Raw genomic sequence first — 27,241 nt, 5'->3', positions numbered from 1 at the left:
CAAGTATCAGGACCTGACATTGATCATATCGCCCAACGCAAGTTTGTTCCTCTCGGAGTTTTAGCCGTTTCATTTTTCCTTTGGGGTCATTCAAGTATTACGTCAGCATCGATTGGGGAGGGGGTTTCCAATTTACTGACTTTTGATGACGGGGGGGGGGGTTGGATGCTTACGTCATCAACCACCCCCTTTATGAAAATATGAAATATTCTGGCATCTATTCGGTGCGCCAAAAACGGGGAAAAAACCTTTCGATATTTATTGGGCACCTGAACTAACATTTTCCCTTTCGATAATTCCCCTACAGAGCCACTTTAGTGGTCCTTCAAGTGCTCCTAAAATGTGTCCGGGCCGCTTAAGTGCTCTGGAACTGTGCCACGCATTACTCAAGTCCTCCGTAATTATGCCACGGATCACTTAAGTAATCTGGGAATGTTCCGCGGGTAACTTGAGTGATGTAGAACCGCACTGGGGGGTTGCTGAAGTGCTCTAAAACTGTGCCACATGTCACTCAAGGGATTTCTAAATGTGCCACTGATCGTTTACGTGTTCCGGAGCTGTGTCGTGGGTTACTTAAGTGATCTTTGAAAGTGAAAGTTTTTTTGACGCCTACTTCAGTGATCTGAAAATGTGCCACGGGCCACTTAAATGCCCTGGAATTGTGCCATGGGTCATTTAAGCGATTTGTAAATGTGCCGCTTAGTTCATTTTTACGAAATTAGGTTTGAGGGGGCAAGCCACATCAGATAACTTTCAGGGCCACATTTGGTCCGCGGGTGAATGGTTTACCATATACGGCTTAAAGGGTGGGTCGCAATGAATTTCTTAAAGAGAAATTTCGGGTTCTTAGCCTTCAAATAGCATTGAAATTAACAAATTGATTATAATATTATGATTATACATATAAAGGTATTTCTTTTCGAAATTAATTTAAAAAAAAATTTTTTTGTCGAGGGGAGGCGCACGAGCCCCCTATGTCCCCTTCCGCCTACGTTTCTGATCCTACCAATATGCGTTAAGAGATAGGGAGCATAGGGAGCAGTGCTGACGAAATTTTGCTGACAAGGGGAGAGAGGGTGAGAGTTTTGCTGACAAGTGGGGGTCAAAAATGTCTAAAAATATGCTGACGTAATACTTGAACGGCCCCTTTTCCACTTTTAAATTCCTTTAACCCTTCAAGCGGTTTTTAAAATTTCACTCACCCGCATTATAAGTGTCACAGTAGAAATCCCTGAACCCTCTGCAAAATGTCATGGCTTTTTTTCCCCCCCAAGAAGAATATTTTTCCCAATTTTGCGAAACTGATAGTGCATCGTTTCTCAACTTATGGTCCGCGACGATGGTACAGGTAATCCGTAGGCAGACTTGATTATTTTAATTCTAACTACATGAAAAATGTTTTTACTGATATTAGTAATATACTTAGGGGTTCAAATAAAAATTAGACCGCCATTCTTCGGGTAGCCATATCTAATCGAGGAAAATATTGGACATGGCAATATTAAATATGCAGTGAACTGTAGCCAAAAAATGCAATTCATGACAAAATTGCTGAAGAGTCGGGAAATAAATGACTGCAGCAAATCGCGGAAAACTGAAATGTATCTCATGGAAACAAAAACATTCATCATTACTGGGGTGGACCACTTTCATTACGGGAAACTGAGCTGAAATACGAGACAGTGCAAATTATTAATAAAGCCATTGCAATAAGGTGGCAAAATCACTAATTGTTGCTAAATTCGCTGAAAATTATGAATCAGTGGAAAAGTGAAGGACTACTTGGACCCGCGGTGAATCGAAATGTAGTTCACGGAAAATTCCCTGCTCGTGCCAGCATCATCGTTGTGAGGGAAAAAAATGATCGGGCTCAGAATTGGCGATTTCTATGCCACACATCCAATCACTATGCGGTATTTGCGAGCCAATCAGGAAGATTCTACGCCAAAATAAGAAACGGAATAGGATGCTGTGTTTCAAAATGTGGCAAACTCTTGCTAGGTAGTCTGAATGACGTTTATGGCAAACAGTGCAGAGGCCTTCTATGTCTAGGAGGTGCTGCCCACACGCAGTTTTCAATCCCCACTCTTCTGTAATATTTGATTATTTTTGTAACGGTGTTTTCCTCCCTGAAATTTTCACCCCGAGCAACGGTCCTGCACTACTGTAAATGTATTTATCACGTTCGAAACTACGAGATGCCACTAAAGAGATTTTAAATAATCGACTGAAAAAGTTGCTACAAATCATTCAATCGCACATAATCTTTCGACATTGCCTTCATCCAAGCAATCGTTTCGACAAGCACAAAGCGCAGAAAATAAAATAAAATCACGGTATAGACAAGGTGATAAGCCTATTAAGAAATCTCTCCCTCTGAAAAAAAAAATGCAGATAAAATTTATGAGATTGCCACAAACTATACGGAGCTAAACTCCTTTTGAATAATAGAAGACGAAAAAAAAACTAAACAGAACAGAGAGATGGGCTGGAACACTTTCACTAGCTCGAATATCTCTTTGGGGGAGAGAGAGAGAGAGAAGCAGAGGAGCTATTTGTGGACAACCCAACAAGAGGGTGGTGAAGAACTGAAACAAAAGAGCCATGATAGAGAGCAATGAAGAAAAAATAATCACAAAGCAAAAATACTAGAGGATGAGAGAAATAAAATAAAAAACCAACACACATTGTGAAAAAAAGAAATGGCAGCAGAGATAAGCAAAAGAAAGGACAAAGTACGATCAGTCGTCCTCAATCGAGATACGAACTCAAGGGTTCAATCAAAAAATCAAAATGCCATCTCACGCATGCATTCACAAGATTAGGGCCCTTTCACACGGAGCGGATGCGGGTCCGGAAGAAGTTTTAACAATTGGAATATACTGCGCCTTTCAGACGAGCCGAAAAATCTCCGCACCTAGGAAATGTTCATGCGGGTCCGGACGTCGTCCGCATGTGTCAAAACCTTAGGCCGGTGACGGATGCGTGTAGGAATCGGGATGGCTTTTGTCAGGGCAACTGCACAACACTCTGGTCAGCTAAAGTTGATTTTCCTGGGTGGTTGCCCCCCCCCCATCCCCAAAGCTATTACTTTCAACCAGCTTTTTGCCCAACCAGTACCTCCTAGATCAGAGTTCCAACGTAAACGCTCTCACTGAACTCTCTAAACACCAGTTGGAAATCTATGTCCTATATTAGGAGTTGGTATCTAGAACCCCGCGGACCAAATGTGGCCTTCGGAGTCATTCAATATGATCCACATTCTCAAAATTAATTTTTTGAAAATAAAATAAGCAGCACACACCTAACCAGATCACGTGTCATGATCAAATGTCCCTCGACACATTCCCAGACCATTTAAGTGATCCGCGGCACATTTTACAGATCACTTACGTAGCCCGCGATACGTTTTCAAACCAATTGAAGTGGCCCGCACTCTTCAATAGGTTAGCACCTTTAATCTGGGAGGTATAGTAGGTTAAGTACACTGTGTGTAGCACTGTATCTAGAAAGTATTGGCTCAACCCTCGAAACGTGAAATAGGCCGAGATTACACTATAAAAGTTTTGTAAAAGCTCTTAGATAAAACTCGAAAAATTCAACCAATAAGATCACCGGTTGAATTTTCTCGAATGTAACCAATGTGCTTATTGGTTGAATTTTTTTCCAGTTTTATAAAAGATCTTTTATCAAAATTTTATAGTGTAATCTCGGCCTTCTTGTTAAAAATGGTAATAAACCTTGCCGATGCATGGAATAGCACTCCAACAACATTTCTACACTACACGGATAATTTGTGAGCCGGCGTTTTATCTAAAAATATCGATTTCAATCATGACCAATGACCATTTTTCCAACAACTCTTCTTTAGGATGGGGGGGGGGGTGGTTGCCATTTCCCGGTCTATTTCTCAATCACTCACATCAAACAAGGTCTTATCTAAGCATGTTTTTGTCCCTGGGAAAAACCATGCTTGGCATCTACGAAATTTTTTTAGCTGGCATCTAATTTTTTTTTTCGACTTGTCAAGTTCTGCTAATAAGCGCTAAACACCAGGGCTTGACAAATCGAGAAAAAAACCTTGGCACCATCCAAATATTTTAGGGGGCCAGGCATAGTTCTTTTGGCCGAAATAGAAATCACACACAGAAAATTTTAAGCGCCACACAATCTCAATTTTTTAGTCGCAATGGAGACCCGGGATTTGTCAATCGCTGGTAAACGCGATGGAATTGCTGTTGTGTGATGGCCAGACAGGAAAGTCAAGATCAAGGACAGTTTCTCGCATAAGAAAACGGGGAATGTACCCAGGACTATATTTTTTCAAATTGGTTGCCTTTTGTACTTTACGCACGGCCTACATAACCCCCCCCCCTTTCCATACACGCCTCAGCCTGAAAGAAGACTATACAGAAATGTGGGCCCTCCAAAAAATTCATATCTGCCCAGTGCCGAACTTATGAGGAACAGGTCTTGTACACGGGAATCAAATGTTTGAGAACAATTTCTATGACAACCAGGGCCGCAAAATGGGAAGGAAGCTGATGGTGCTCTGAACGAAGGGCATGAACCACCTAATTCACTCTTGGCCGCCCTTTCACAACTATCGCCATCGCCAGGCTGTCGGTGACGCAACGTGAAAGATTTAAACAAAAAAATTCCTTAACACCACCCAGTATCTCGATCATTTTTCTACGTTTCAAGTCGCAGAAAAAACAAACCTTGGCAGTGCAAAGGCAGGCCATTCCTAATCGGCCAGTTTAATTCTCTTCCTTCATCAAACCAATCATTCGCTGAGCGGCCGAGATCCAAGGACAGAAGCATTATCATTATGGGGAGGGGGGGGGGAGAGAGAGAGAGAGAAATGTGCTGTTCCACAACTGCCTTACTAGTGACTTGAAGTGTAGACTCGTCTTTTTTTCTTTTTTTTTTGGTGTGAAGGTTATCTGATCTCAAAACAACAAGATGCTTGGAAAAACGTTCCCATGCTAATAAATCTATATGACTTCTAAATCACACAAACCTTAAAGTCAACACGCTACTTATACTAACTGTATAGGGCCAGGGCTTGGAAAATCACAGGATCCAAGTCACTACTGGTCAATGGCGACTAGACTTGCTAAATCCAGTGGACACTCACGAACTCGAGCAAAAAAAAAATAAATACAAGAAATTAATTTTAAGGAAACTGCAATTGCTGCAAATGAAGAAAGAAAATTGATGGCGACTAGAGAGCAAAAGATTTCAGTCCCCACACTCAATGTCTGGTCACCACGCGGCGAGTTGCGACCATTAATTTTAACCTTTACTCAGCATCCACGGTAATCCGAACGGGTCCGAACACCCCGCGAGAATCGATTAGAAATCGAAATTTCATACATAAAGCTAAAGACGAGCACTCATAGGTTCGAAACACTTCAGACGCCACTGACCATGACGAACTAAAAAAATATTGAATTGAAACTCGGGGCAAGCACGCATTTTGGCGCCCCAGACCCCTTACTCCCCTCCATAGTTGTGGCCCTGGAAATAACGGTATGCGACATGCGCTATATTGTTGTTTATGACGATCAAAACGATGATACATTTTTGATTACCTTTATACATGGTGAATCCGACCTATTGGGGCTTGATAAACGAGTCCAAGTGGATCATGGAACACCCCCACCAACCCTGTCCTATCCCAAACCGTTTTCAAGTTATGGTGGATAATCAATTATGGAAAAAAATGTGAAGCCTCAAAAAAAACCGGATTTGTGAAGTTTCTGAGAGACCTACAAGTAAAACTAAGCACACTTTTTGGAAGAGCAGAAAAAATTCAATAAGGCGACACTATTTCCATCAAAATATCTAAATTTGTTAGCGACCTACAAATGCTGAAAAATTGGCAAAGTTAAAAATCGAATTGTTGCCAATTCTGCAAACACCCTTCTAGCTACAATCGGTCAAATTTGCGAAAAACTCGTCTATTCCACTAACTTCCGAGAGAAAGACCTTACAATAAACTATATCGGTTTTCTGGTTCAGGAGAAATTTAGCCTTTTGTTTGCAATATACATCACTGAAATCAGCGAAGTGGATATTCAACGAAAATTCGGAATTGGCGGTTACAGATTTTGGCGACAATTTGATTTTGCTCAAAACAATCCTATGAGGTGACACTACCTCTATCTACAGGATATCCGTATTTAATGGCGAACTACAAGCGCCGAGAGATCGGTGAAGTGAAAAATCGAATTGCCGCCAAAACCTACGAAAATTGCTTCGACGAACGCAGATTTCAGTGATGTATTGCAAACAAACGACTAAATTTCTACTGAACTAGATGACCAATTTGGTTTATTCCAGGCTCTTCTTTTCGAAAGAGGTACAATTGGACAAGTTTTTGGCAAAATTTGACCGATTGTAGATAGATGTATGTTTGCGGAATCGGCAATTAAAAATTTTGGCAATTCAATTTTGAGCTTCGCTAATCTTTCAGCGCCTGTAGCTCGCCATCAAGTCCAGATGTCTTAATGAAATTGGTGTCCTCTTATAGGATTTTTTCTGCGCTTTCAAAATATGTGCTTAGCTTGCGTGCAGGTCTCTCAGAAACTTCACAAATCCAGGTTTTTTCCAGACTTCACGTATTGTTTTTCCGCAATCGATTGTCCACCATAACTCGAAAACGGTTCGAGATCCCACAGGGCTGGTAGGTTTTGTTTCATGATCCACTTGGTCTCGTCCATCACCACCTTTTGTTTGGCATAATAAAGGTCGGATTCATCCTGTATATTACAAATCCCATCAATTCTACTAAAGAAAAAAAAAAGTAATGATAACAACAATCTAAATAAAGCTTTCTAATAAAAAAAAATACACGTGGGATAAATGCAACACTGTGACTCGCGAGATAACGCAACCCCAAGCGACAGACGCATGATATTATCAGGCACGCCCAATTATTATTCGTTCTATAGCATGACAGGGTGAAAAAAAAAAAATTATAAAGTATTTATAAGAAATATGTCAGGATTCAACCGGATGTAATAGAAACGGATATAAGGGGAAAAAAAGTAGACGGATTCGGAAAATGGAGGAATGTAAACGAAAACTCTCCTCCAAGGACGGAATTACAATGAACGGAAAACTAAATAAAATCGCGGAACTTACGTCGAATGATGATATCACCATCACCATCGTAGTAAGCACCCACCCAGCCCGGAGGAGAAAAAGAAAAAGCAGACACGATAATATCACATTTCCGATAGAAAACCGGTCGACACCAATGTACCTACTTATTATATAATCAGTGTCAGATCTATTTGGGGTAAAAAAAAAAACCCGTGGAAGAACAGCCCAACACTGATTCGGCTTTTTTTCTTTTTTTTTTTCATTTAAGTATATAAACTGTTAAAACCCAATCACTGCATTTTCCGAAATGCAACATTGTAAATTGGAGGTAGTTGGGGGTACACGCAGATCCCAGGTGACAGTGATGGGGTTAAAAAAAAAAAATTAATAATGCACAGATGAAATATAGTTTTAGAAATATAAACATTTGAAAATACCATAACGTAAAACCACCTTCAAAGACGTTTGCAACGAAAAAATAACCAATTGAGGGTGGACCGAAAATTTTCTCCAAATCGACCGAATCGCGTCATGATGGATGAAGAAAGAAGAATTAACCAATCCACAAGAGCTATAAAACGTACTGCATAAAATACAGGGTGCCTACCCACCCACACAGTCTATATCAGTTTTCCAAACTTTTTGTCCCATCACCCCCTTCATCAGAAATTTTTCTTCCCTACTCGGCCTCCGACTCAAATGAACCCACAGGGATCCTATATTAAATCCGTAGCTTCTATCGTTCCCTGGACCATTACACCGCCCACCAGGGAGCGATATTGCCCACTTTGGGAAACGCTTGTCTATATAATTGAAGTTAGCGTATTCTGAGCTGTCTACACACAGTCTTTGCTATCCATCAGAAAGCTATCAGAACTTTGTTAAAGTCTTAATGACAGGAGGGCGCGGCAGCCCAGGTCGATAAGATACTCGCCTAAAGTACCAAAGGATATTTAGAGGTGTTGCGAGTTCGATACCCAGTTCGTCCTTGTCAGAAAACTTCCCTGACACAGGGGTACAACAGAAACGGTGAGAAAAAATTGCTACCGCAGGGAGTCCCCCCCCCCTATCGAGGGGTTAGCACACCAACCTCTCGATGAATATAAAAAATAAGCCTGCCGTTCGGAATCGGCAATAAATTGTAGGTCCCGGTCTAAAATTAGCCCTCGTGCAGAAAATGACCGTCGAGCGACAAAAATGATCAAATTAATGACGGGATGGGAAGTGAATTGAAAGCAAAGAAAAACAGTGCCGACATTCACCACAGGGGCCCCAAAGCAGAATAACATTAGTGCAGAACAATCCGGAAGAACTTTAAGAAAAAATGCAAAAAAAAAAAAAAAACCTCCGCTATTATGGGGGATTTTTACCGCAGAACATTTCCAGTCTGCCAAGGGCTCCTTGCAGAACAATGCAAAACATTCTGCTTTGGGGCGCTGCAGGGTGCTTCTTATACGAATTGTTAAACACATACTTTTTTTTCGAAAACGTCATCAAACTATTCGCAAGCTTCATGACAGAGTATTAAAAATCTCTCCAGAAGCATTATTTCTTCACTAACGTCGCGAGTCAACAAGAAAATGCTTCGACGTCGAAACCTTTTTAGGAACTCGGTGATTCCCAACGTGGGGCAATTTGATTTTTTCTGTGATGGCTTGTGGAACCTTATGAACTTCATTTTTTTAATACGAGTTCAAATTTTTTGACAATTTCTTGATGACTTCTTTCTTTTATTTTTCTCTCTCAGTGGAAGGGCTTTGACTACGGGTTCTTAATGTTTTGTGTTCCACGGAAAACTTGTGCCAGTAAGATGAAGTCGAGTGGCGCAGTGGTAAGATGATCGTCTTCCACTATGAAGGTAACTGTCAACGTCCACGATTTCGAATACAGACAAAAGAACATCAGAAACAAGTTCCTTACCTACCTAACTTGGGGTGACCAACGACAGATGGCGCCGCCATTTCCTACCCAATTCCACTGGTTGGAAATTGCCGTATGGCGAAATATGGCAGGAGTTGGTGTGCGGTAATGTAGTAAGATGAAGTCCACACGAACCCCCTCCCCCCTGTGTCAATAAAATGAAGGCTACAAACTTTTTTTTGAAAAATATTCTTTCCATAGCAATGAAAAACAATGAGTTGATTGTTTTCTCATCCCAGCTCACGGACCTCTTTGAAGTCTCTCCGAGAACCCCCGGCAAAGAGAACCGCTGCTTTTGACCTAATAGTAGACAGAACAGTCCTATTAGGTGACACTACCTCTAGCTACAGGATATCCGTATTTAATGGCGAACTACAAGCGCCGAGAGATCGGTGAAGTGAAAAATCGAATTGCCGCCAAAACCTACGAAAATTGCTTCGACGAACGCAGATTTCAGTGATGTATTGCAAACAAACGACTAAATTTCTACTGAACTAGATGACCAATTTGGTTTATTCCAGGCTCTTCTTTTCGAAAGAGGTACAATTGGACATCTTTCAGCGCCTATTAGCTCGCCACCAAGTCCAGATGTCCTTGTGAAATTGGTATCCTCTTATAGGATTTTTTCTGCGCTTTCAAAATATGTGCTTAGCTTGCGTGCAGGTCTCTCAGAAACTTCACAAATCCAGGTTTTTTCCAGACTTCACGTATTGTTTTTCCGCAATCGATTATCCACCATAACTCGAAAACGGTTGGAATGGGACAGAGCTGGTAGGTTTTGTTTCATTATGTACAGTGATACGTAGACAGAAATTTGTGGGGGGGGGGCAAAAACACCAGGTTTTAACATTTAAGGAGCCAAAGCAAAAAATTATGGTTCTTACACATTTGGGGGAAAGAACAACTTCGTTATGGAACTATAAAGTTCCACCGGAACGAGAGGGTAGGGGTACCCATGACACATGTATTGGGGACATCAGGATTTCAGAGATGCTTTGGTGGGGTATGGCCTAAAAAAGATTGGGAACCACTGTTCTATACCAAAAGCTACGTCATGTAGTTCATCCTAACCTTGGATAATGATCCAAATCGACGAATAGAATTAGATTTTCACGCCGATCCAAATCCCGTACAGAAACCTCTCACTAACAAATACAAAAAGGATTTTTGAAAAACAGAAGATTTTAATCCCTTTGGAAAAAGTAAAATCATTGTGATCTCCAACTACTACCCAACAGCAGGTTGAGGAAACCGAGAAATACCCAGGTTCTGTCGCACAGATATAAGCGCCTTGTCCCAAGGGCACTCGGGTGTCACCGGAACTTTAATAAACAAAGTAATCCAACAGTAGGGTGAATTACCTGTCATTACTATACTCAAATGGAAATACGACCACAAAAAAATTGCCATCGCTCTCAAAAGACGGGAAAGAAATATTAACGAACATGGTCATAACCATCTCCTTTAAGGCGCCTAGAAAGGACGGCGGACTCACCACGCACAACATCTTTGTGTGAACAAAAAATAAAATACTGGCTTTGCCGCTTCAAATGTCATCTAATCGTTGAAATAGCAGGGGATAGGAAACAGCGATCATATTTACGTCACACTTGCGCTCAAACATAGCGGATGAGCAGGCCTGGCCCTAATATCACCGATTCGACTGTCGAGAGGCTAATTCAACGTTTGACGAATTTTGCCTTTTCTCCGTGAAAATGAAACATTTCTTCGTAAGTTGACTGGACAACAATAATTTACTTTGCGTACGTGACGTCATTTCCTGGACAAAAAAAAAAAAACAACCAGGGGATGGACTTTTCCCGGATAAATTCCTTAAGAATAAATTCCTCGGCCCAGAAGTAGGGATTTTATTTCAATGATGGTGAAAATTGGGGATATACTGAACGCGAATTTTTCGAGAGTACGGGAGATGCAGTAATTTGGGAAACTTAGCAGCTATAATGTGAAGAGATTCTGTCTTTAAAGGAGCTTCGAAAATTCTCCCCCCCCCCCCCACATCTCTTCATTAAGACGTCCAAATAGTTTTATCATTTTCTGATGGGTAATTAAGAATGTAGGTAGCTCAGAACACGCCAACTTTAATTACACACACTGTATTTCTTCACCAAACTAAGAACTTCTTAAATAAGTGAACATGACCTTGAAAATAATCAAATTAGCCCTCAGCTGCACGAACCACAAATATCATGCACGTGTTGTATTTTACATAAATAATCGTTTGTGCACGATAGCGGCATTCAGAATGCGGGTTTTATGCGAGGAAAAAAAGATCACGATTTACTGCTGACGATATAAAAATAAGGCATTACCACACACCTGGTAAGGTCACTCTCTATACATTTTAACGTCGGAATATTATCGAAAACATCATACAACGCTGTAAACATGTTTGAATCAATAAGAATATACATCGCATCGTGTCTTTCACGTGACAAAAAAAAAAAAAAAAAAAAAATTCTGTTCATCAATATAAATAATATTTTTCTCTAAGAACACTGAAGAATTGGAGGACACCCCCAACCAGGCCAAAACAAAAAAAGTCGCGTGTTCTAATACGTTTTTGATCCCTTTTTTGGCACGAATTACAACAGGCATTACTTATATGAAAATATCAAAGCTCAATTTACCCCACTGTTTCGCCGCTATCTGTGGTGGATCAAGGAAAAAAGTAATGTATTCAGAAAGTTTTTCCGCACGATTAACAATTGGTATATTATGTCACATCCAATGATATATCGTGTTCTATTTTTAATGTAAAATTGCTTTGTGGGCTGTATATACCCTAAGCCTCCTAGATAGGGTAGGCTTTGATATACTTCGTATTAATTCCCGATTAGATCTGGGTCGGAATATACCTACTGTTTCTAAACTAATTTTTCGCAGTTTGAGATCAATGTATCTCGTCATAATCATTCTGGGACATGCCATCATGTTCATATAGGAAAAAATCTATTGGTGGATAAATCTTATCATTAAGTATACTGAGAGACAGTTAACTTCAGCTCATTGACTTTCTTTATTGTTAACCCTAGAATCAACCCAACCAAAACAAATACAAATACAGATTCAGGGCCACAACAGGCAAAATGCCCATAACAAATATGGATGTCGCATACTTCTAAAATACAGCAACCCAATTAAAAATGCAATTACAAAAACTAAACAATATATATACATGATAAATTATACAATGCCCATAAAATGTACGTATGGTTCTAAGTATGTAATACTATAGAAATGAGCAGAATAGAGTACTATAAATGTATGTATATTCTAAGTATGGATAGCTTCTCGATTTACCCCTAGATAGGGTAAAACGTTCCCCGCGACACCACAACCTATAATTGTCTCTTACCACTCGATGCTGGTGTCCCCTTGTCAATGCAGTTGATTGACGTCGAATTAATAAATTATGGTCCATCCTATCCATCCCGTTGAAAATTTTGAACACTTCAATCATATCTCCCTGACACCTACGTTCATCCAATGTAAACATATTCAAAGAATGAAGTCTCTTCTTTCTTGTGCCGACAAGGACACGCGCAGCTCTTCTCTGCACTCCTTCAACCAAGTATATGTTTTTCTGTAGGTTATGGTCTCCAAAATCTTACAGAATACTCCGGTCTAGGACGAACTAAGCCTCGGAAAAGCGAGAGAATGACTTTAGGAGAACGCAAAGACACCTTTTTGAAAATAAAACTAAGCATTGCCGCCTGACAGTCGATTGGTTAGGGAGCTAGCTTCTCACTGTGTAGGTCTGGGTTCGAGCATGGATGTCTCGTGTCTACTAACCCTAACAAATTCCCTGGGCAGATCGTAAAGATCTCTTGGGAATATGTGATGATCACATTATTAAAGAAACATTGTATTCGTTTTTTTTTACCACCGCCGCCGAACAATATTCAGAAAACCCAAGTCGCTCGTCAATGAGAATTCCCAAATCGGTCACCCTAGTATCATCCGGGATAATGACACCATTCAGTTCGTACGAGGAAAGTGGGTTGTTCGAACCAAAATGAGCGACCATGCACTTGTCAAAGCTAAAATTCACGCTCCATTCATTTGCCCATGGTCCAATCCTGTTTAAGTGGATTTGGGGCAACTCCCTATCGCTTTGATTCCCGACTACCCCCCACCATTAGCTTCCCGTCATCAGCGAATTTGCTTACACTCCCATCGATACCCTGGATAAACTTGGATCACAGCACCTCTTTTGAGACTTGCACACAATATATTTCGACTTTTTTGTTTTTAGCACTCTGTTGAGGCCTACCAGAGTATTTGCCAGCATATAATAAGGATGACCACTCATTTCTCTGTATACACACAATCAAGCGTATAATAATACGGATGCCCCGACCAACTTTATATTGCATACTCATTCTAACACTCAATATCGATGTACAAGAAAGATGTTCTTTATTTTCTGTAAATACAATACTGAATTCACTGATTTCACTTAATGCAGGTATAAGATTTACCCCCCCCCCCACCCCCAACACACACTTTTTTTCTGTACAGTCAACAGCGGCCGTAGATCAGGGTACACCGATTTAAATCAGCATGATTTAGATCCAATTTTTCCTTCAATAATATTGAAGTAAAAGTAACCTAGCATGGTATGCATGTTATTGAAATGTGTAAAAGTTGTTAATTAAAAGAAATATAGATCTGGTAAACATAGACTTGAGCCTAACCCTTAAATACAGTGCAGAAAGATGGCTGTTTCATTTCTATATTTTATGCGTAGAAGGATATAGGCCGCTAAACTTATATAGATATAACTGCACTAAGCATTTGCAACGCATTACAAAGGGGGCACTAGGGTTTCCCCCGATATTAGTTTCCCAAAAATTAGTTTTTGTATAAAGCCTTGAATTCTATGCCCTCCCTTCATTGCTGATTCAAAATAATAGATGTTGTGCCAACATAAATACTGTTGGACTGGAAAGTTTAATACTAAAAATGAAAAAGTCTAAAAATTGCTTCTTTTTTAACCAAAACTCATTAAATATGTGGAAGAATAAAAATGTGTGAATTGTTAAGCAATATCATGCTCTATTCGGTAAAAACACACATTTGTATATTCATATTTTTTACTCGTATTTTGTTTGTTCATAGCTCATTTGTAATTTATTCATTAATGATGAATTAAATTTGAGAGATTAGGTGGAAAAAATAGTAAGGTAATATGAAAATATGCATTCTTAATAATGAGTATAGGGCTAGGATTTTTATGTTCTAAAAATGCTCTATAAAATATGCATTTATGCTCTAACAAAATTGTAAATATGCTCTATAAAACGAAAAATATGCCCTAAAATTTTTTTCATTCCTACCTCAAATAACATTAAGTTTTAGCAAAATAATATGATAATTAGAAGTGTTGATGCAGCATAAACTATTTTGAACCATTACTTATTATATGAACAGAAATTCTTAGTTTTACTAACGAACCTCATCGAGAAAAAATTTACCTCAAAAATTTCCCTTTTGAGCAAGTTTTTCCCTCCAAATTCAGAATTAATGCGCCGCCATCTATAGGTAAAAATGCTTAGGCAAGTATATTTAGCTTTAGAAAAGCACAAAGTTAAAACATAAATAAATTGATTAATAATTCTTTTTATTTGATAAAAACTCAAAATTTCCCGCAAACGCTAAAAAATATTCCCCGATTTTTCCCACGAGTTACCATCACCAACTCAGATGATTAGTCTATTTGCAGCCGCACGACAGTGTCGTTGAAGGGCTAGTATTTTCATGTTCTAACAATTCAATGTCATTACTGATTGGTTGAAAAACCTGAATTTCAGGATATTTTACCAAACAGCAGCGATGTTCCATTTTTAGTGCATAAAAATCCTAGCCCTAAGAGCTCTCGTCAGAGGCGGGAACCGCGAAAACCGGTTTGAGGCAGGATTGGAATAGTGCGGAAAAAATTTAATTTTTTTCGAAAATCATGAAATATGCGAAATATTCCTTAAAATTTTGAAAATACGCTCTATCACATAAAAATAGCAAAACATGCAAAAAAATATATATAAATATGAAAGACAGAAATCCGAGCCCTATTAATGAGTAACAAGATTTGGTTAAATTAATAAGCAATCAGTTAATTATAATAAAAAAATTAAATTTAAATCAAACCGATTTTTTTTCAATCATGGTTTTTTTCATACCCTGCCGTAAATGGAGTAGAAATAAATGAAATAGAAATGACCCTGGTTTTTCAAATTTTAAGCCGCGCAAGAAATTCCTCTATTTTGCAGAATGAACAACATATTATTGCAAAAATGTTCTTCCGATGTAGCACTTTCGTTTTCAAAGATGAAGAGAAAGGCAACTTTTTTTTTTTGTTGGAACTTCCAAAGCTGTGCTCAGCCAACCCCCGCATCCCCCATATATAAGATCTATAGGGGGTGTTGGCTCAGCTGATGCCAGAATTCGGAAACAATGGACTGCAAAAATCACAGCAAGTGACGAGAGAAGTTAAAGAGGAAAAAAAAATTGCACTATAGAAGGGAAAAAGTACGATTTTAATCAATCGTCGTTTTGAAGGGCCTCATAGAAAAAAAATTTCCTGGAACCTCACAAACTTAAAGGCCGCCACTACACACACACAACCAAACACTTAATACCAGAGTGAGACCTATTATATTACCTAAAATAAAATAAAGTGTTTCCTTATGCAACATTTTGTTCTGATTTTTTTTTTAATACATTAATTACATGTTTTGCAATATATATATACTGTATACTCACAGCTTTCTTCTTAAATGTAAAAAGTATAGAAGTGGTAATGATAGACTATCAAGGTTTCGTTCGATGTCACGAGATGAAACAAACCAGGAACTCACAAAAGGCCATATATAACAAGAACAAAAATATTTTTTTCCCCCTCTCTATTTAATGTTCACCGCGGCCTGTCATGAGCAATGAAAAGATCAATGTTTTCCAGATCACACGTCACATTAGGAGGAAAAGAATGATGATCGCGGCCTGTGCTCACAAAATTATTCAACCCCAGACCCATAAAAAAACTCCATAACAATCCCATCAAGCCGAGAAATCAAAAACCATCACAGGCCAAGTCCGCGCATCTGGAATTAAGCCGTATTTGTGACCAACAAAAAAAAAAAAAAGCTCGATTGCAGGACAAAAATTCTCGAGAATCCATTGAAATTGCCACACGAGTGACAATTTATCTGAAAAGTGTTAAAATAAAAAGTATTATTTTAAAAAAAATTACGATCTATATAAAATCGAGAGCCTATCCTGTAAGCCAGTGGTTTTCAAACTTTGTCCTACGCAACTCCCTTCACTAATTAGTGGTTTATCTGCGGCTCAACAAAATAGTTTATTAGATATTTTCCAGTAAAAAAAACCACTTCAAAGCGTACATAGGCACGCAAATCCATATCTCCAGCTCGCAGCGACGGCCCTAGGAGACGCAACACTTTAATAATCTATATCGCCCTATAATAATCTATATTTTGAGAAGCACTGCTGTAAGCACACGAACGTGGAGCAAATAACGCAATACAGTCGAATCCCATTATAACGAACTCCAAGAAACCGGAGAAATCAAGTTATGACGGAATTTCGTTGTAAAGGAATTCCAGGTTTTTCCGTCCTCTGTAACGTACCTGAGAGATTATAAAAGTGCTCGTTAAAACGAGATTTTCACTATAATGGTATTCTTTAAAACGGGATTCGACTGTATAAAGATACTTTTAAAAAAACTTGAAGTTCGCGAAAATATGAGAGCATACTTTGCAATATATCACAGAAATAACATTATAATCAAAATATTTTTCGACCAATCTAAATAGCATTTACTCATCTTCAAGAAAAATACCCTTTCCTCCTCCGTATTGCGTAACACCCTATATAATAATCTATGATCATCACGCATATATAAAGAACTGTTAATTACGATCACACATTTTCACCGAAATACCACCAAAAGAAAACCCCCAAATAACTTTCATCACGACATTTAATTACGACAACATTGCCAAAGACGATTTCACAAGGACTACCTCACAAACCATCAGAACTCGATCGAGCTGTCACGGCGAGATAACAACGCAATCTCCAAAATTATTTGGAAAATACCTTTCATAATTTCTGACTTAAACGTATAATACTTGCATATGAATTTCCATCACATCCAGCGAATCGATTTCGTCAAGTTCGCCGAACTGGATCATGAGAAATGTTCAAAAGTACGCTCAACATCTGCCAGGACTGAACAACGCTCACATTGACGTTTGAATGTCGTAACCAAATTTCGGGTGGAATTCGGGACATTTTTGTAATTGACTAAAGAAAACTCAATTCCCCCGCCATGTCTGCGCCATCACCCTTGGGAAGATATATATATAATCAGCCGAAATTAATGGCCCCGCGTCATTTGCTTAATTTCATTCCGAGGACACAGAGATCACGAACTCTTCCATAAAAAAATTATTTCCTCCTTTTCTAAACTGAAATTTAAAAATTCATAGCGGTTCTATCCTCATAAATTACGGCTATTTAAGAATTTAAAAAGAAAGAAGAAAACAACGTTTGTGTGTGGCATCGTGGTACTAGGATAATACAGATAACATCTTCAAATGGCTCGCGTGAGATGTGGGCGGCATCGTCATGCTATCCGTTTTACTTCTTCCATCTAAAACATCCGTCGTGGTTTTAGCACGAGCGTCGCAACGGACGCAGCCCTTTCTCTCTCTCTCTCCTCATCATGTATGGGTGTTTCCTGAATTCCGATCCAGCAGACATAATCGTCCTCATGCACCATTAACTCTGCCCGTACCGTTACATTATATGCACGCACACACACACTTCGTAGTCCATCCCTATAGCGACAATGGTTTTTTTTTAATCATATTATAGAGGTATAATTAAGAGGGAAAAAAATTCGAACCGGTTATGGGTCAATCGCACCAGAAAATAGGCACGCCGACACTCCAGGGCCGGAATTAGAGGAAGGCAACTGCTCCGGGCGACAAATTTCAGGGATAAAAAAAAAAATAGGAAAAAAAGTTTCATTTCCAAACATAATTCAAAAAGCATTTTGCTACAGAAAAATAAGGCGGGCAGGGACAGACTTGAGACCCCTCAGGGCTTTTTAGGTGGTTACTAGAGTCGAGAGAGTGGTACCTTTATTACGCTTTTTAGAACATTTTTACCATAGATATCTGTCTACTCCTCGATAACAACTTCCAGTTTCAGAGGCCTCCATTGGTCCCTGACAAAAGGGAGCCCCTCCCCGACAGCTCCCTAGTTTGCTAAGGCCTTCCAGACCTTTCTAATTCGCACAGAACCCTTTTCAGAATAAATTTCTATAGAAAAGCATAAAAAAAGTCAATTTTTTTTAATTCACTTTAATTTACTAGTTCATTATATTCGGAGTGGTCACGGCGCCCCTAAGAAATGCACACGGAACTCTAATGGCGGGTTGAGAGCCACTGGGTTGTACAGAAGTCTGGCCCCGACAGTAAAGGAAGGCGGCAAAAAGCCTAGTTACCACCCTGAAGAATCACGCTGCTTTATTCCAGTGGTTCTCAACCTGGAGCTATATTGCTCCCCCCCCCCTTGCGGTCCTGGGATACTCTAAGGGGGACCACAGATGAATATCAAGTGGAAGACAGTTAAGGGGACCACAGAGAGCTTTTGAAAGAAATTCAGATGTGAAGAAATAAAGCTTTCAAGTGAAATACAGTAGGTATGACGGCGAAAAAGTGAAACTACTTTCAGAATAAAGCAGATACGCCCATAAAATCTGAGAAATTATTACCCATGACCCGGGGGCCATGATGAGATCTGCAACTATGATTTCCCGAGAGCAAGTACTGTATGTAAATATGTAATCTGTTACGCTTCCAGCTTAGTACGGGGGCCCCCAAAGCAGAATATGACGAAAACTGCGACATAAGCACACAACAATCAGTGCTCCTATAGAACCTCGGTAAGAAAAAAACTCTTCTGCGAAGAAAACACTAATATGGGAGTTTTTACCTCAGAACATTTTCAGTCAGCTGAGGACTCGTTGCAGAACAATTCAAAGCAGTCTGCTTTGGGGGGAGGTACGAGGGCCCGAGAACATCACTTAGGCCGGGAGCACGTGATGTTGAGACGGCCCTGTAGAGAAGCCCCCTTAAGGGGCAAACATTGATTTCTAGCCCAGTGGTCCATCGATCGACCTTATTTCAAAAAGTTTTGGTAACTATAAATTTACTCAAAAAAAAAAAAAAAAAAAAAAAAAGTAAAAAGGGTCTCGCTCCCAGATGAAAGTATAAAGCTCTGAATAAGATAAACGGGTACAAGAAGAAATTATGGTACTAAGGGGGAGGGGGCATGGGCGAAAAAAAGGTTTACGAAACATTGTTCTATTCCCCCATCCCCAACCTAACTATACGATTTGCCTGGTCCAATTGATCGTTGAATTCGAATGAAAGTTTTTACGAGGAGTGCAAATGTGATGTTCGTCCACCCTATCCTCATAACTTGAACTGAAAATTTCTCACTACGCAACCCTTACACAATCAAAATCCATTGCTCACCCAACTACTTTCTCAACCAAAACCCATATCCGACATCAGAAATCGCATGCAACGCACACATATTATGCCAATTCTTTGACCAGATGTTCTAATGCAAGCTGACGCCGTGCTGATTTCTAAGCACGTAATTTGAAATGGCAGGGCACAAATGCGTCCATCTCATTTTTTCCTTTTAAATTTTGTTTTTCTTTTTTACGAGCACCACACGCATGTCCCATTCCGCTCGAAAAGTGATCATCTATTACTGACAAATGTTACCGTGTACACACACACATATATATAAAGAAAATTAATAATTAGTGGGAGGAAGGAGGTAATCATATCTAAGATATATCTCGCCGAGATGACGGCTCGCACTTTTTTGTTGCGGACACGTAACCACGGCGACCGGCGAAAAAAAAAATTGCATAAATAAAATAAAAAATCTCCACGTCGAACAGACTTTGAAACGAACGGTTTTACGAAGATAGGACGGGAAAAATAAAAGAAAAGGCCGTCCTATTTTTTTTATTTCTATTTTATCACCCATGAAGCCAAAAACATTGACACACATCACACAGTCAGCTTCGAAAAAAAAACCTTCCAAGTGCCCACTAAATGTGTACTACATTAATGAAACAGCGCGAAAAAACAAAAACTTTTGGAAAACTGGGCGCGAGCATTTGTATTGTGTGTCTGTATAATGCAAATGGAAAAAAAAAGCGATTGCAGTAGGAGAAGAATGCTGAAAATTCTACTGAATAAACAAAGAACGAGCACACGCCAAGAGAATAATTGCTCTCTCTTCTTATTGCTGCTAAGCCAGAAATTAAAAAAAGCTATCCTAAGGCAACGTACACACGTTCTGGTACGCCTGTACAGGTCAGGGCCGGAACTCGGGGGAGGGGGGGGGGAATCAACTGCCCCGAGTGGCATATTTCTGGAGGGAACAAAAATACCATTACAGAAATCATTGAATTTCACAGTAGTGGGGGGGGGGGGCAAACTCATGTTTATGAAACCTGCCATGTGTGTCCTTTCCCCCCCCCCCCGCCTCCCACATCCAGCAGCGAGGTCCCTATATCTTTGGCTGGTCCCAATATTAGTGAATTCACTATAGTGTGAAAAAAAAACAAATATGAATCCTCCCAGGCTGGAGACACCCTTCCCCCACCGCCAACCACACCCTTGCGTGTGAGCGTGGAGGGGAGCATGATAACTGCGCAGGCAGTGTCCGCCGATACGCACCTTGTGACGCGTCATTCACGCATCAAAATTCAATTTCATTCCTCAAAAAATAGTATTTTTTTTTATAAAAAAAGAGAAAAAAACACCTCTCTTTTCACAGTACTTTTTAAGAGGAGCGACCCTTTTTAAAAAGGACTCTCAAATTACAAAAAAAAATTCAGATAGTATTGAGTATACCTAAACAGTTCAGTGCATCCACACCATTCAGGTATGCCTGTACAACATTGATTGACAAATCCCAGGCTACCATGGTGACTATAAAATCGGTATTGGCACCTAAAATTTTCTATGTCTGGTTGCTAAATCAGTCTCTGAATGACCCAAAATATTCTGATTTCGTAATGACGTATCTTCCAACATGAAATCATCAAGTCTCGAAAAAGTAGGGGGGGGGGGAAACCATTATTCAACGCCTTTCTTTGATAACTGCTTCCTGCCCTCCCGCAACGCCAAATAACAAGGATAAAAAGAAATATACACTATTTTTTTTCTATTATTTATACTGCATGCATGTTCCTACACTAGCTCGAAGCGAAGGGGGAAAAAATACACCATCTCTCTCTTTCTGTTATCAAACTTTGAACAAAAAGCTGACTTAGCCCAGCTTGGGGGGGGGGCGGTAGTAAAACATGTTATCAGAAGAAAACTTCCAACGCTATCCGGACTAGACATTGCCGAAATAAAAGGGTTTTAAAGAAGCAGATATATCTCTGAATTGCCGAAATATGAGGCATCAAGTTAGGAGACAGATCTCGTCATTCCTACCATAAGAGTTAAAAAAATTGCTTCAAAGGCTATTCGTCGCCCACAAGTTCATAAATTAGTCAGCTGCCGTTGTTAAACGTCGTTATCAGTACGAAGGGGGGCGAAACGGTGCAGATATGCCATACGGCTCCTACATACGTTCAGGTAGACCTGTACAGGTACGCGAATGAAGAAACCAATCCATTAAGGTACAAAAAAAAACTGCAGGTCTTCCTATATACAAACGCTCAGGTTTGGATGCACAGGTATGCCTGAGCGCGTGTAGGGGCCTTTAAGTAGGTATTACATATGAAGAATTGTAATCAATTGGAACAGTTATCATACGTACAAATAAATAACCAAAAATGTTTTGAAATGAATTGAAAGTAAAATTTCACAATCTGCTCGCGCCTAGCCTCAGGTTCCCAAGAACACTTGTGGATTTTTTTGCACTTTCCCCCCCCCCCAATTGACATCTATAAAGGCTTTATTAAAAGAATTAGGCTATAGAAATAAGAAAAATTATATCCTAAAATATATTTTTCATCTTGCAAGATGTACAAGACAAGAAGTTCATTTACCTGATCAAAATCCCTGAAGGCTTAAAATCAATGAAAGGCTTACTTCAAAATCTTAACCTTCTAAATGGGTTTTCTAGGTTTTTTTTTTTTTCACTTCACAAAATTTTCCCGACTTATAAATCAAATATGTACATATTTTCCTGACTTTTTCCTAAATATATCACATTTTCCGATTTTCCTGATCGCTGGAAACCCCATGAAATCTATAACTCACATTTTTCTGGAAAAAACAAATGTGTTCTAAAATATTTATAATTTTAGATTTTCTCTTTTATCTAACCCTCTTATCTACCACAGTATGAAAAGTTGAATAAGAAGCAAATATTAAATATAAGGGTAATAAGGAATAATTATCATGTAAATTATTTGGTAGGTCATTTTAGTTCTAATTGAAGACAAAAAAACAGTTCTTTCTCTCACACACACATTTAGATAAAAAAAATTATGCAAAAGAATTTTATATTGTTATAACCCTTCATCTGTAGGAAAACATAACTGACTTTTCCTAAGAGTGTTGTAATGAATGATCGTTATAAAATGTGGGGTCATTATAATGTATTATAACTGTATCTCTATTTATTTATTTGTAAATGTATTTTCCGCCAGATTGCTTCACAACACAACAGTATAAAGTTGATTGCTGTAATGATTTCAAGTCTCAGTTACATATAATACACATTTAGTCAAATTTTTTATTCAGAAAACAATTTTTGCCCTGGTTTTTATCAGTTTCGGCAAAATGCCCAACCCTGATTCTTTCACAATAAAATTAATATTGAAGATTGAATTTAAAAAGAAATTCTTGGCTCATTCAATTGAGAGAAAACTGTTCAAAATAACTTTTTACTGTTTCGGTTGGTCAACTTTTTTCTGGTATATAGGCCTGCAAGTTACACTCGTAAAAACTCTAAAAAAAGTTCATATTGCCCAAACATTCTCATTTAGAAAAGTTTTAGGTATTAATACCATTCCTTTTAGATTTTATTAAACCCTTCTATACAACAATAGGCCAAACATATTGGCATAATATTTTTAGAATTAAAAAAAAAAATTAAAACTGGTCAAAGAAATTATTTAAGGCCAGATTATCCATTTAGAGAAACCATAGATCATAAGGGAAGACAAAATTTGGAATTATAGACTGCATTTAAGGTACATAAATCAAAGAATATATTTCTATAAATTTATTAAATCTTAACTTGTTAAAAATTAAATATTTTCACACTAGTTAAATTTTTAAATACAGTGAAACCTCGATATAATGATACTATCCAAACCAAGAAAAGATATCATTATATCGAGCGGCAGCAGTTTAACACTAGAGTATAGACATTTCTGAACAAGACTTGAAAAATATCATTGTAGAGGGATTTATCATTATATTGAGTATTGTTGTAGCGAGGTTTCACTGTAGCCTATATTGTATTAATTTTTTTACTCTAGTCCAGAAATTCAGTTCATTCAACATAAAAACTACATATATATTCAAATATTCTTATTATAGGCCTAATAAATCTCAATTAATTGTATCTATCTAATTTTACTTAAAACAATTTCATAAATATCGCAACTTTAAGTATAGAAATGAACACAAAAAAATTATGAAATTATGATATTACAGATTAAAAAAAAATGAAGTTTAGTAATGATAAAAATTAATTTTTGTATCGAAAAATGAATCACAGATATGCATGAAAAAATTGTCTTCATTATGGAATAAATAATTCATCAGCACTAAAAAAAGCTTGAAGTGATATGATGAAAACCAATTTTTTATATACACCAGTATATCAAAGTCATTTCAATAATCTAACAAATATTGAAACTTAAAATTGTCTTCATCATACAATTCATCCATTACAAAAAAAACCACGAAGTGATGATAAAAACTGATGTTTTATATACACCATACACTGGCACATATCCTACTTCATTTAAATTATTTCGAAAATATTGAAACTTATTCTGACTTTTTGAATCACTTGATATGTATGAAAGAAATTATCATCAACCCCAAAAAAAGCATAAAGTGATGATAAAAACTGACTTTTTATATACACCAGCATATACCCTATTTTATTTAAATAATTTCATAAATAGGGGAGCTCACTCTGACAGGGGTATGCAAATTTAAATCAGCTTGAATTAAATCGTAATTTAAATGACTTAATTTTTTTAAGAATTGCTGATTTAAATCACAAAATTTAAATTCAATTTTTCCTTCACATAACTTCAATGATATTGAAGTAAAAGTAACCTAGTATGGTATGCATGTTATTGTTATGTGAAGTCATTAATTAAAAGAACTATAGAAGAGATCTCTGGCAAAATACGGACTTGAAAAGCATGAAGTGATGATAAAAACTGGCATTTTATATACACCAGCATATACCCTATTTTATTTTAATAATTTCGTGAACATAGGAACTCATTCTGACTTTTTGAATCACAGATATGCATGGCTTGACAGATCAAAAAACATTTAGGTGACAGTCCAGTTTTTAAGGGGCCATGAATGATTTTAATCTCAATAAAAACTCCTAAATAGTGGTTTTTCACCCTTTCCTGGGACTCTACATCTTTTTCCTACATTAAAAGACACATTGTCATGAAATTAGAAACTTTTTTCCATTCATAGACACCAATTCAGCAATCATGCACAGAAAATTTTAGGTGCCAATATAGATTTTATAGTCACCATGGTGACCTAGGATTTGTCAAGCCCTGCAAATATGTATGGAAAAATTATCCTCATCATATAATTCATTAACGCCAACAAAAAGCATTACATGATGAAAAAAACTGATGTTTTATGTACACCGCCATATCCAATTTTATTAAAATAAGTTCATAGACACTTATTCTGACTTTTCTAAATCACAGGTATGTATAAAAAACAAATTGTCCTCATCATAATGTAATTCATATCAACATGTAAGTTTCTATACTTGTGAAATTATTTAAATAAAATAAGATATGCTAGTCTATATAAAATTTTATATCTTCATTCCATTCTTTTATAGTGTTGATGAATTATATGATGAAGACAATTTTTTTTCATACAAAGCTGTGATTAAAAAGGTCAGAATAAGTTTTAAAATTTATGAAGTTATTTAAATATTTAAACAAAATAGGATATGCCAGTGTCTATATATATAAAACATCAGTTTTTATCATCATTTCATTCCTTTTTTGGTGTTGATGAATTATATGAGGAAGACAATTTTTCATACACATATCTGTGATTTCAAAGATCAGAATAAGTTTCAAAATTCAATGAAGTTATTTAAAGAAAATAGGTTATGCCTTGTGCATATGAAACATCAGTTTTTATTAGGATATTTAAATCTCAGATATGTATGAAAAAATTGTCCTCATCATATAATTCATCCACACCAAAAAAAAGGCATGAAATGATGATGAAAAACTGACTTTCAATATATACACCAGTTTATCCAATCTTATTCAAATAACTTCATAAATACTGAAACTTATTCTGATTTTTTTGAATCATAGATATGTCATATGTATACAAGAATCTTTCTGATTATAATGCATTAACGGATAATTTCTGATAAAAACTGAAAAGCATGAAATTGAATATATATATAAAAAATGTTTTATACACAACTGTACATGGTAAATATTGATGAGCAAAGCAATTAGAGTGTTGAGTTAAAAACACGCGTGTTCAGCATAATAATAACAAGAGACCGTTATAAATCCGGATCCAAACATACCAAATGATCCATCGAGACACGAAGATAATCATATTTACTGAGATGGTAATAATTATCCAACTGGACATTCAGGCGATGAATATTCGATTGATTTTTTTTTTCATTAAGTGGACAAACTTGATTATACCATATACGGAATAACTTTTCCATTCATCATCGCATTTCACGATGAGTCTCATCTGAATCTGACACAGAGAAAAATAGAGAGAGAGAGAGAGAGTAGTGATCTCTTTCTCTCACACATTTGATCATTACCATCGCGGGTTATGCGCCAGCCGGCATCCCTTTAGGCTTATGTAATGTTTCGATCAAAATAACAAATATATTTTCGAAAATAGCTTTTCAAACATGCAGTTGAAATAAAAAAAAAGGGGGAAATCATTTTTACCTCGGTTCGATTGGATAACCTTCTCTTTGCAAGATGTTTGGCGGTGATGAGTGATCTTGATCTCACATCACACCACTTCTCATCAATACATTCGGCTCTACTACGGCTACCGACGGGATCGCAGCGGCGGAGGGTGGAAGCAGTGCGACAAAAACCTCACGCTACGGCCCTTCCCTTTGAATCCGTTTTTATAGTCGCCCACGGCGTTTTCGGTTTGTCCTGCTCTGGTCGGAACAGACTTTTTGGATTGAAGCTGGGGTTTTTTTTTCCTAGGAGCAGGTTTTTCGCAGCGTGAACCGAATAGGACTCTTTCGCGTCGGCAGAAACGTGCAACTTTATCACGCTAACAGATTACTGTCCTTGTCGTCTGTATATCCACGTATTTTTTCTCCATTTTGCACAATAAAAAATAGAGACAGGAAGGAAGGGGAAAGAAAACACAACAAAAGTGAAGAGAGGATCGGTGAAACGCGGCGCACGACGCATTTGATTCCTTCAGAAGCAGTTGGCCAATCACGCTCGACGTAAATCGCTGGCGGGAGGCGTGTTGCGCTCTGCAGGAAAGCAGTCGAACCGCTTTTCCTATATTGGTGAGTGGACGGTGTAGCACTATGTGATTCACGTCGTACGCGGCACATAAACGCCGCTCCTAGGAAAACCCGGCTTTTGGATTGAAGTCAGATTGTCCTATAGGAGCTGTTTTTTGAACCGAGTAAAACTATTTCACGTCGGCAGAAACGTGCAACTTTATTATGTTACGCAGTTTGGCGCATCATGTCGTCCGCATACTCCGGTCTGAAACAGTGGCGTAGTGGTCGGAGCCAGTCGGTGCTGTGAGTGCTCCAGCATCCACGATAATTTGTGACACGGGCCTGAGCACCCGCAGGTTCGAAACACTTCTGACGCATTTTAATCCACGTCTGCAACAGCCGAATAATA

General features: G+C 38.1%; 1 protein-coding gene across 1 annotated transcript in view; it reads right to left on the bottom strand.

Annotated features, from left to right (window-relative positions):
- LOC149068981 (putative fatty acyl-CoA reductase CG5065) overlaps positions 1-26,448 on the bottom strand; it is a 59,629-nt gene extending 33,181 nt beyond the window's left edge. The window contains exon 1 of the mRNA XM_089251296.1: positions 26,303-26,448. The gene's annotated coding sequence lies outside the window, so the exon portion shown is untranslated. The remainder of the gene's footprint in view (positions 1-26,302) is intronic.
- Positions 26,449-27,241: the final 793 nt, after the last annotated feature.

This window comes from Pholcus phalangioides, unplaced genomic scaffold (assembly GCF_987345545.1).
Source record: "Pholcus phalangioides strain wild (caught in Gottingen) unplaced genomic scaffold, Ppha-v1.0 ptg000024l_1, whole genome shotgun sequence".
Taxonomy (NCBI): Eukaryota; Metazoa; Arthropoda; class Arachnida; order Araneae; family Pholcidae; genus Pholcus; species Pholcus phalangioides.
The sequence above is the reverse complement of the archived record's forward strand: the minus strand, read 5'-3'. Positions and strand labels throughout refer to the sequence as shown.